We start from the raw sequence: 10,896 nt of genomic DNA, 5'->3' as shown, positions 1-10,896 counted from the left end.
AGAGCAGGGAGACCATCTTGGCCACCGTTCAGTGTAACAGGTTCATTTTACAATTTTTTTTAAAAAGAAAGAGGAACTTTCGGCTTTAATACGCCAAAGCTGGTTGCTCCTGCTGCAAGGCCAGCTTTTGCTGAGACATCGAGTCAAATAAAAATCTTGGCGGGGGAATAAGGACGAGACGGTCCTTTTAGATGCAAGATGTAAATAGGCAACCGGCTCGACCAGAAGATCCTGTAGCAAATGCAAATAGTGAGGTCGAAGGGGAAACGTTTGGAAACAGGATAAAGGCGCCACATGCTGCAAAGGCGTTCGCTGTTTCAAACTTGTATTCCTCTGGGGGGAGCATAGGAAAAATCACAGGAAAGGTAGGTAAACTGTGGGCGGAGGATTTTGGCAGGTTATCATATTTCCAAGCCTAGAAAACGGTTGGTTGTACCAGACCCCCTCTATGCCCTGACAATGGGCTGTTTCCTTGCCAGTTTTTTTTCTTCCTGGGGCCGATTCGTTTCACATTGCGGAGGTCACAGCAGTTAGGAAGGCGGTTGTCACTGGGGTCTTTCTTTGCCTGTAGATAACAGAAAAGGCAATGCAGGAAATTTCACTTCCCCGACATATGGGATTCTTATCCTGAACTCTGGAGAAGGCAAAAGCTCTGGATGGCTGCAAAGCTCTGCTTGATAGAACTGCCTTGTGTGCTGAGCCGTTCCCAGATCAGAAGCTGTGATGCCAGGAATCCTGGCCAGAGGGTCAGGGGCACTTGATTCGGGCAGGTGGATTTTCAGGGCCATTCTGCACTCGTCCAAAATAGCACAATGGTTACAAATTGAAATCGCTACAGTTTTGCCATTATGCACAACATCGTTGACAATCTGCAACACTCCTGAAACCTTACAATTTTCTTACAGACAAAGACTGAAAGCTTGACTCCCTCTGCCTTCTTATTATGTAGCTCTCTTTTTGCAGTTCTGCAAGGCTGGGTTCCAGAGTGAGCCTGCATGGTCATGAACTCAGAATGTAGAGTTGCCAATTCTAGGTTGGAAAATTCCAGGAGATTTGGGGGAGGGGAGAACCTGAGACCAGTTTCTCCAGGAAAAATGATTTCTGTTGTCAGGAGACCAATTGCAATTCCAAGAGATCTTCAGCCACCACCTGGAGGCTAGCAACCCTAACTCTCATTCCCATCGGTTATGGAAGGTAAATTATCTTCTGTCAGAAGCAGGACCTTCCTTGCAGTGGCCCCCACATTATGGAGCACTTCTCCTGTGAGACTACTTGGTTTAGATTTGCAATCCTTTGGGTGGGGCCTAGAGATCTCCAGGATGAAGTAGCAAGAATTAAGAAGAAGAAGAAGAAGAAGAAGAAGAGTTGGTTCTTATATGCCGCTTTTCCCTACCCGAAGGAGGCTCAAAGCGGCTTACAGTCGCCTTCCCATTCCTCCCCCCACAACAGACACCCTGTGGGGTGGGTGAGGCTGAGAGAGCACTGATATCACTGCCCGGTCAGAACAGTTTTATCAGTGCCGTGGCGAGCCCAAGGTCACCCAGCTGGTTGCATGTGGGGGAGCGCAGAATCGAACCTGGCATGCCAGATTACAAGTCCGCACTCCTAACCACTACACCAAACTGGCTCTCATCTGGAAAATGCTCATCTGGAAAACTAAATTTGATTCCCCACTCCTCCACATGAAGCCTGTGGAGTGACCTTGGAGGATCAGTGGAGGATGTAGTGAGCTGGTTACCGCCCAGACTCTAGATTTTGGTGATGTCATACGGAGGGGCCGAAATATAGCAACTTCTTTTGGCAAACTTTACACTACATTTTAACGGGTGCAGAAATGCCCTGATTTTGTGTTGTTATCCCCCTTTGTTTTAAGGCAGGGGTAGTCAAACTGCGGCCCTCCAGATGTCCATGGAATGATGGCAGGGGCTCATGGGAATTGTAGTCCATGGACATGTGGAGGGACGCAGTTTGACTACCCCTGCCTTAAGGGGTGAGTAAGAAGTAAAGCAAATAACATTTTGTTGTCTATCTATTGTCAGATGCTGCAGGTGTGCCACCTTCTCTCAATGTCAGCAACTAGGTAGTAATAAAACACTCTTGGTAGCATCGTGAGAGTCCCAGCCTTTCATGCACTGACTTGCTTTGCTTGCTGAAATGGAATATCATTTGAAAAGACAGGAGTGTTATTTTCAGAAACAGCCATAAGTGCAAAGGGGAGCATCCTGCCACTCCCTTAGGGAATGTCAACTATCTGCCCTTACAATGGGCTCAGAAGTGTTTGCCTAGCCCAGGCCTATACCTCTACAGTCCCACCAGCTGGGTGTGGCAGGCTCAGGGGCAACCACAGAGGCAACAGAAGAGCTTCAGTTTGGAAAAAAGCAGCCGCTGGAAAGAGAATCTCACTTCCCCATTCAGTCACCATCTCAACCCCCTCCTCTCAACCCATCATGCATCTGTCTGTAAACTCTTCCTCCGCCAGCTCTCCTCGGCTCCTGCATGCCACCTCTTTTAAGGCCTACCCTGGGTCCAACCAAGAGTCATTACTATTGCAATCTGCAAGATCTGTAGTGTGCCTGATTCAACAAGATATGAAGAATATCCTGCAGGGGGTTTCTTTTTCAAATAATCTCCTCCTGTGTCCTGATTGGCTCATTTGGAGACTTCCTGCTCCTTTCAGCACACTTCCTCCATGATTCCCTTGACAACAGTGAGTCAGTTAGGACTATCTCTCTCCTCCCTTTTTCTCCTCTCAATAAAGCTATTTATTCTTTAAGCGACCAGTGCTTAATACCTCCTTTGCATATTTAAACTCTGCCAACAATTACCTTGGTAATTAGTTCCTCTAATCTCCCAGCGCCTCCCCCCAAGCCCCAGGCGCAAATCCTTTTATTTCCCTCCATCCACACTCAGTAATGTGTGTGTCCAGCCACACCTGTTCCACGGGCCTTGCCTCCAGTCCAGTGCCCGTCCCACCTGCATAGCCACCAGCCTCCATCTAGCGTTGCCTGACCCATGATCTCCCAGCTGGGGGATGGTCCCCCAGAGAGGCAGCAGGCCATACCTTGTCTGCATCCAGGATAATGCTTATGTTCCTATCCAAAAAGGTTATAGAAGAGGGCAGTGATTTGGTTAACCCCCCTTTGCTCCAGCTCTTACTTGGCTTCCTTCTGAAACAACTAGAAACTAAAATAATTGTCCGACTTGACCAGAAGAGGTGCCTCTCCCTGACTTTAAACCCCATCTTACAATTTTCTTACAGACAAATGTTAAAACACGATGGAAAACAGCAAGGCCCTACATCACTAGGTTTTGATTCCAAAGATACACAATCCTATTTCTTCCTGTCATTTGTCTCCAGTTTATCTGACTGGAAGCCCATGAACTCAACCACTGATGCCAAATGACAGGAATGTAAAACTAAATAGTTAACAATTAACATTTCTAGAGAAAGAGCGGGGAAGGGGGGTTATATTCCAGAAACTACATGAAAGAATGTGAAACTAATTGCCTAGAAGGAATATAAAGAGGTAAAAGTGTCACAATGTGTGACCCATTTCAGGTGATTAGGACACGCATGAGCACTGGAAACTTGCATTTCTATCCCTTACTTGATGTTGTGTGTGTGTGTCATTTATCCAGGAAGTCTGACATTTATGAAAATTTCAAGGTCAGGTCAAGCTGCAAAAAAATGTGGCTGGAACTCTAGACAAAGCCTTCCAAAGTCACGGACCTTATCTGCACAATATAAGTCTATCAAAAGTATGCCACTTTAAGTATTATGGCTTTAAAAAGAAATCCTGAGAAGTGTAGATTAAGAAACTACTAGCCCTCTTTACAGAACAGAACTACAATTCCCAGGGTACCACAGGAAGAGAGACTAGCTCTTGAAACCAAATCAGTATAGAGATGCTTTAGTTTGTATCCTAAGAATGCTTACCAGAAAGTATTCCTGTATGCAGATCTTCGCACAGCAACCCACTGAGATCTCTGAAATGGTTATTTATCGATACATGCATACCCCGTTTTCCTCCCAATAGGGATCCAAAGTAGCTTACAACATTGTTTTCATCTCCTCCTCCTCAGTTTATCCCCGCAACAATCCTATAGGGTAGGTCAGGCTGAGATCATCCTGAAACATCTATCCCCTAGTGGGGATTCAAACCTGGGTCTCCCAGATCCTAGATATATGCTTTAACCACTACACCATGCTGGCTGCTGAAGTCTTTGATACATGTGGAGGCTAGAGATCCTCGGTTGCCATTTCACACTATTGCATATATAGTTCAGGTGACCCATCCCAGAGTGTATCCTCAAAGAGGAGCACCAGAAGTACCATAGAGATACTGGTCCCAGCTGTGTCTCAGGAATGGATCAAAGGAGACATTCAATAGTGGCCCAAAGTGTAGAAACACTCAGTATTTAATATATTGAATGTGTAGACATATACATCCTGCATAGCCCTATTACTAGTTCCCAGAAGTAGTGCTTTGTACAAAGGGACCAGGGTAATTTGTCCTTTGTCAGTCCATAATGTTCATACAATTGCTGTAAACTCTTAGGAGGGGGCCTGTCCTGATTGCACAAACAATGCAAGTGGTCCCTTGGGGGGGGGGCAATGGTAGACATGTAGATGAAGCGGTTTGGTCAGTGTGGCCCCAATCTACAATTTCAGACTTTGCTATTAGAATATGGCATGCTGTCAGGCGCTTATATTACCTGGAGTCCATGGGCATCTGGAGAGCCACGGTTTGGCCAGCCCTGGAATATAAGATGATAATGATATCCAGATGTGGGCCTAGCTACATTTACAGAAGTCAAAAAGAAGATAGCAGCTGGACTTCTATCTTTGCTAGGAGCCTCTGTTTGTTATAACATTTAGTTACTTAATGAATCACACTGGAGTGATGCAGTGGGTTGTGTTGTGTCTGTAAGGCAACAGAGGGCTGAGCTTGGTGTCTGGAGCAGGATCCAAGCAGCCCTGAAGGACAGCCAATGAACTACCAGATCCCAACCACAGGACCCAATGAACTTGGGCCGTGGACAGCCAATGAGCTGCCAGGTTCCCAACCATGGGGTCCAATGAGTTTAAATCAAGCGCGTGTCCACCTCTGCCATGTGTATATATTGGAAGCCTCCAGGCAAGTTCCCAGTCAATGTGGTTACTTTCAACATGGAATCACTATACGAAATGATAAAGAGCTGTAATGCATGACTGCGCCTCGCTTATTCCCTATCAAACCCACTATACAACAGGTTGCACTTTTATTTTACTTAAAATATTATTACCTTTCCCCTAGTCATTTTCTGCCATACCCAGAAAGCAATGGGTAGTGTGCCCCATAGACAAGAAATACACAAGCAAAGCCCTTCATCTAGTTAAGGAAGGAATGTTAGCAATGCATTTGTCTCCTGTTAGTTGGCAGCTTAATTAACTTCACTTTGCTTTGAAGTATTTTTATTTCGGTTGAATCATAATAAGTTTGACCGGACAAAAACCAATAGAATGGAACATGGAGAGGGGGAGGAGTCTGGCAAGAACAACTAAGCGAAAATTGGGCTTGCTTACTCTTGCTTACTTGGTGCAAAGTTAATGTTTACAGAATTGCTTGGTTTCCTCAGGGATATTTTCTTTGTTCCATAATGCATGTTTCTTTGAAGACTGAGAAACAATCGATCATTATGTTTTGTCCAAAATTAAAAACGTGGGGTAATGCAACCAAGAAACTTACTGCACCATCCTAACCAAAGTTACAGCATCTTAAGCCAGTTGAGAGCCAGCGTGGCCTAGTGGTTAAAAGTGTCAACCTCTAATCTGTAGAACTGGGTTTGATTCCCTGCTCTTCCACATGCAGCCAGCTGGACTAAGCAGAATTTTCTTAATGCTGTTCTTGCAAAGGTGTTGTCTTAGAGCTCCTTCAGCCTCACCTACCTCAGAGGATGTCTGTTGTGGGGAGAGGAAGGGAAGGCAGTTGTAAACTACTTTGTGATTCCTCCAGGTAGTGAAAAGCAGGGTATAAACAACTCTTCTTCTTGACTTCAATGGACTTAGAAGGATGTAACTCTCATTAGGATGGCACCATGATTTTGCCTTCTTCCCCTTTCTCCAATGCATGGAAGAATTCTTCTTCTTCAGCCCATTGCCCTTGATGGGTTCCATCAAGGCTTCATTGTTCCCCACTACCACTAGCTCTCAAAATCATTTTAATGCTGGGGTTCAGACAGCACATTTGATATAAACCCAGTGAAGATATTTCTGTTGAGCATGCACACGATCTCTTCATCTTGTCACTGGAAAATTCAGAAGTAGGAGGTAGAGCAAACAGAATAAACACTGTGATTTCTACAAGTTTCAGTCCTTCTTACATCTCATTCATGATGACTGATATATTTTTGCCATGGCATGGATTGATTTCATTTATAGCCCAGGTTCCTGAGAGCTCTTGGCTGATGTGAAGAAACTACAGCAGAGAGTGAGGTTTAAGAATGAGAGGGTCAAATCCCTACTCCGCCATGGCAATTAATAATACACCTGAAGTTTCAGTTGAACTTCAGGAAGATGGAGCTTAATCTACAATCACTGCAATACAATACAAAAACAGGAAATAATACAACTGCCCGAACTTCCACAGTTCCGCAGGGCCTGCAAGAGGGAGCTCTTCCGCCAGGCATTCGCTTGAGGCCGACCGACTCAGAACACCTGCTGGTCCCCCCCCAGATGCCCCCCCATGACTGAAAGAATTAACCTCCCAATGTTACTGTTAATTGTTATTTATATTATAAATGTAGTTTTGTAATCTTTTGATGCTTTATTGAAAGTTGTTTTGATGCTATAGTCTGTATAACGTTCCATGTAAGTTATATAATGTTCAGTGTAAACCGCCCAGAGCTGCAAAGAAATGGACGGTATAGAAATCTAAATAAATAAATAAATAAATAAATAAATAAATAAATAAATAAATAATTGTGCAAAGATATAATGTTTTAGAATGTCTCTTTCGAGGTTATCTAGCTATCCCTGTATCTGAGCAGCTGTATCCAGGAGTATTCTTTTCATCTAGCTATGAGGAAAAGGTGCATGAAGGAGTAAATACAGTGTGTGTGTGTGTGGGGGGGGGGAGATCTGTTTCAAAGCCAGCCCCATCCTAGCTAAGTGAATCACATGAAAGAAAGCTAATACAGTATGAAAGGCCTGCGAGAAAGAGGTGTTTAATTTCCCAGGATGTTGATGAGTGCATTTTCCACCCATCTCACGGCAGGGTCAGGAACCAAAAGGCCTTCCGAAGCGAACTCTATTGTTTTCTGATCTTTCAGCCCTCCCACCTGTCAGTTCCTACAGTCCCAGTGGGGAAGGCTAGAGTGGGTATTTCTTTTAAACAAAGAAAATATTTACAGATTTATCAGTCCCTGAGCAGCAGCCATCCTGCCATGTGACCAGCACTCACTTGTGTTTTGATTACACACGGGTGTAAAGAGGAATATTTCAAACTTTCCCAGACATGGTGAATTTGCGGCTATATAGACTGCAGGTAAGGATTAACTTAACCTCGTGCTGATAAATCAAAGGAGGTCATGTGTTCCTGAATGCAGATTCTCATATTTTTGCATTCACTTCTTAAAATGTAAGCTTGTGTTTTCAGTTCCTCCTCAGTATTCTGAATGAGCAACAATCATAGCGTAACGTTGTTGTAGTTCTAGAAACAGAAGGTTTGGCTGACAGGCGCTTCTCAAAGAAGGATACCCTACAAATTCCTGAATTTTCTATTTTCCCAGAGTTGACGCAACTATCTATACTTTGAACGAGGTAGGGCCAGGGTGAAGACAAGATGGTGGTGGCTTGCTCTAAAAATCACCATTTTCCTACACTCAGGGTAGGTTAATAAAACAATCAAAATTATAATATCAAATATAAATACAATGAAACCATTCTACCTCTATAGCCAACTTATTCAGGTTTTGATTGGGGGAGGGGTGTAATCTTTAGAACAGTCCACTCTCAAATTATGGCAATGAGGCCAGTGTATTTTTTAGGTCTCTCAGGACCCCAACCATAATCCATGTGACCATGATCACGTACATTGTGCATGCACATTTGTATATCAGTTTGTAAGAAACAGCCAACATGCATTCATTTTACAAATGAAACCAGGGACCAGTCCTTGGATCAATGTGAGGTTCAAAGCACACATTCTGCAGTAGTATGTGTGGAATTACTCAATACACATAGGGATGCCAACTTCCAGGTGGGACCTGGGGATCCTCCTATTTCCAAACTAGAGAGATCAGTTCCCCTGGAGAAAATGGGTGCTGGGGGGGGGGGTAGCTTCTATGGCACTGTATCGTATCCTCCCAAGGAACCACCCCTAAATCTTCAGGAGTTTCCCAATCTGGATCTGGCCACCCTACCTCCAACTCCACGGGTGGACAGGGAGAACCCGGCAACCCTAAAAGCTTGCATAAAGAGAATTCAAGTATACACAATACACAGATTTACGTAGCCACCACCCTGCCCTGAAATGTTAAACAAACTCTCTTTTTCTTCCTCATATGCTTTTTTGTCTCCTCTGCTTTCCTTAGGACATGAATGAGTATTATTTGCCAGGCAAGATACTCATCTTGCTTTGTCTTAATTACTATTGGTGAGGCTAAAACAAATGTGATTGTTTGGTTGGTTGCTTATGGATCTTTTTATAAAATTGGGTTGGTTTCCTTTGTTTGAATTTGAGCACCTCGACACAGATTAGTTTGTCTCATCGAAATGTCAGCCTGTAAGCAAAACTTTCACAGATGAAAAGAGGGATATGTGTGTGAAGCCCTCTCCCTTTTCTCACTGCAAGGGCTGTTCCCAAAACCTTCCTCTTTACAGACAGCTGAAGGCTCTTCTCGGCCTGCTGCTCGTTATTTTCAGCTATACCCTGCAGCAGTTGGCCCAGTTTTCAGAGCCAAGAAGGTACTTGTTCTGTTTTACTGTATTCTTAGAAGACAATTCTCCTGTAATCTGTTGTCACAGAAAGGAGTTTTACCACCATGTGAAATGGCACCTTAATGCATTCCATGAATGTGCTTCAGAAAAAAATATATTATTTTATTTTGTTATTTCACATTTCTCCCTGCCAGTCTCACAATGGCTTACAAGGAAACAGAACAATATCACTTAGACAAACAAAGAAAAAACATGGTTGGCTGGTCCTGAATCTACTCCTAGGGCTACAGGCTGCATGCCATGGGCTGACAGCCAAGGGCCCCAAATTTGTTGGCTCTTGTCCTTTGTCTCAAACCTCTGGCTACACCCAGGCTAGATTCCCCACCATAGAGGAACAACAGAAGCTTAGCTCATCTCCTGTACAGCTGGCCCAAAGATGGCCCCAAACTTTGTTTCCCATATGCACCCCCAATCGTCACCAGATTCAGAGAGATAATTTAGAGAACAAGTTCAGTTCTGAAGGACAACTTTAGTAACTTGCTTTATGAAGAAATTCAACATTCAGACACTGATTTACCAGGGAGAACAACTGAGAAATATGGGCTGTTTCTGGGCTGGAGACAGAAAATTGTTTTGTGGGTTTTCCTACAAATCAGTGGCTGATAATGCAGAATTAGGCACTAAAGTATCAGAGTGGAGAGAGCTCTGGTAGGTTTGTTTTGTGAGCTACACTCCACCCTGTCTGCCTCTTTTGGCTTTTGTGTCACTTTTGACATTGGCTTCTGGACTTCAAGGTCAGTTGTGCAGTTAGAGAGTAACTAGCCCGGAGGGAAAGAGATAACTGTGCCGGTTCAATACCAGAAATGAGAGTTGGACAAACAATACATAACAACCGTGTCTTTGTGTGTTCGGTAATGGTTTATGAACAGATAACAGCCCTAGTGCTTGAAATCAGTTGAATAACTTCTGCAAACAATTATTAAGCCATTGTTATTTCTAGGTATTACATTAAGACCACAGATTTTTGTTATTGCAGGAATTTCAGAGTTTCTTCTTATTTTTTAAATAATCCATATCATTTTGACCTTATTTTAAATACTAATATATATACTCTTTCCAAAAAGGTATGATATAAACTCAGTTATAGTGACTACAATTTCAGCTTAAGTCCCTGAATTTTAACTGAAAGGTGTACTTAGGTATGTTTGCACTACTTCATTCCATCGGCTGCTGGGTTGAATATGAAGAAGGTACACAGTTTGTCTCTCTACACCTCCGAACCATTTCCCATTCTTCAATGAAATATAGGCCTTATATGCATTTGGTACTGCAGTTAACAAATTGGGCAGATGTTCAAGTTTCTAACCTGTTGTGGGGAGAGGAAGAGTAGGCAATTGCAAGCCTCTTTTAGAGAAAAAACTTCCTCTGGAAAGAGACAAGGTGCCCATTAAACCAGGAATGCACATATATCCCCCTCACTATTTCCAAACAAAATGTGGGTACCCTTAAAGCAGTGGTTCTCAACCTGGGGGTCGGAACCCCTTTGGGGGTTAAACGACCCTTTCACAGGGGTCATGGCAGGACAAGCAGCTTGACCGGTGGGGAGGTGCCCTCCACACAACAGCCTTGTGGGTTAGATCGAGACAGTGTTCATCTGTCTGGAGCAGTGGAAAAGAGCGAGATTGGCATGATGAGGCAAGAGGCAGAACTGAACTGAGAAACCCCGAGGGAAAAAAACATTTATATTCAATCATGAACAATGGATCTTCATGCCATTGGTCCATTTCAGTTCAATTTCTGTGAAAGAACACTTGCGTAATTTTATGGTTGGGGGTCACCACAACATGAGGAACTGTACTAAAGGGTCGCAGCATTATTATTAAAGGGTCGCAGGAAGGTTGAGAACCACTGCCTTAAAAGTTTTCTCATCCGGGATAAAGGCTGCTTTAGCTGGAATTTTCAGCAGAATAGACAGG

The 10,896-nt window shown here is 43.7% G+C and overlaps 1 long non-coding RNA gene across 1 annotated transcript; it reads left to right on the top strand.

Moving 5' to 3' along the window:
- The first annotated feature begins 306 nt into the window (after positions 1-306).
- Positions 307-6,926, top strand: LOC143841744 (uncharacterized). Its single transcript, XR_013232775.1, has 2 exons — positions 307-365; positions 6,630-6,926. It is a non-coding gene; the product is annotated as an uncharacterized LOC143841744 (long non-coding RNA).
- Positions 6,927-10,896: the final 3,970 nt, after the last annotated feature.

This window comes from Paroedura picta, chromosome 7 (assembly GCF_049243985.1).
Source record: "Paroedura picta isolate Pp20150507F chromosome 7, Ppicta_v3.0, whole genome shotgun sequence".
Lineage (NCBI taxonomy): Eukaryota > Metazoa > Chordata > Lepidosauria > Squamata > Gekkonidae > Paroedura > Paroedura picta.
This window is presented reverse-complemented; position numbering and strand designations above follow the sequence as displayed.